General features: G+C 32.3%; 1 non-coding gene across 1 annotated transcript; it reads left to right on the forward strand.

Moving 5' to 3' along the window:
* Positions 1-447: 447 nt before the first annotated feature.
* Positions 448-553, forward strand: LOC122905741. The gene has a single exon (XR_006384428.1). It is a non-coding gene; the product is annotated as a U6 spliceosomal RNA (small nuclear RNA).
* The last annotated feature ends 813 nt before the right edge of the window (positions 554-1366 follow it).

Genomic DNA, 1366 nt, shown 5'->3' on the forward strand with positions numbered 1-1366 from the left:
GGAGCTGGGATCCCGATGCGGGACTCAATCCTGGAAGTCCGGGATCATGACCTGAACTGAAGGCAGTTGCCCAGCCACCCAGGCACCCTATATAACTCTTTCATAAGATTTTTATCAAAATTTTTCCACAGATAAGATCATATCACAAACAATGAAAGCATTAACAAATCTCTTGAACCTGTCAATTTGTTTTATACGATATACAATCTTAGAAAATTTATATGAATAACATTTTATCTGTACAAAATTATCCTTTCATTTGACAATTTTTCCCATAAATTTCTTATATAGTAACAAACTAATTCAGAAATACACATTATATCAGGGAAACCTAAAATATTTCTGACATCTCTCTTTTTATAAGGCAAATGTATAAATCATTGGATTTTACAGGGGCTCTTTGAAAATTTCAAAGATAATTTTAATTTTAATTTAAAAAGACATCTAGTGCTTGTTTCGGCAGCACATATACCAAAATTGGAATGATGTAGAGAAGATAGCATAGCTTCTGCACGAGTATGACATGCAAGTTTGTAAAGCATTCATGTTTTTTTAGCAAATATTCTCATACAAAGAATGAAGTTGAATTCTAATATTATACCATATACAAGAGATTAACTTAAAGTTAATCAACACTGTTAGAAGAAAAATAAGGAAAAAGCTTCATGACATTGGATTTAGCACAGTGGTAGCTTGGATATGACACCAAAAAGCTATATAGACAACAAAAGAAAAAATAAATTGGACTATATCAAATATTAAAAACTCTTGTGCAAAAAAACACACTGTCAACAAAGTGAAAAGGAAACCCATGAAATGGGAGGAAATATTTGCAGATCATATTCTTAATTAGGGCTTAATACACTGAAATACATAAAGAACTCCTACTATTCAACAACAACAACAAAATCAGATTTAAAAATGGACAACAAAATTGAATTGACAGTTCTCCAAAGAAAATACACCAATGGCCAAAAAGCGCTGACAAAATGTTCAAATCATTAATCATTGAAGAAAAATGGAAATTAAAAGTACAATGAGATATCATTTCCCAACCATTAGGATAGCTGTTTTCAGGAAACAGAAAGTAACAAGTGTGGGCAAGAATGTGAAGAAAGTGGAACACTTGATGCTCCTGGTGCAAATATAAAATGGTATAGCCACTACGAAGATTGGTATGGTGGTTCCTTTAAAAAAAAAAAAAGAAAAGAAAAGAAAGGAAACAGAATTACCATATAATTCAAATCCACTTGTCAATATACACCCCCAAGGACTTCAAAGCAAAGTCTTGAAAAGATATCTGTACACTCATATTCACAGCAGCATTGGTGAAAACAATCCACATGTCCATTGAAGGATGAGGGGC

The sequence above is a fragment of the Neovison vison genome, chromosome 4, assembly GCF_020171115.1.
Source record: "Neovison vison isolate M4711 chromosome 4, ASM_NN_V1, whole genome shotgun sequence".
NCBI lineage: Eukaryota > Metazoa > Chordata > Mammalia > Carnivora > Mustelidae > Neogale > Neogale vison.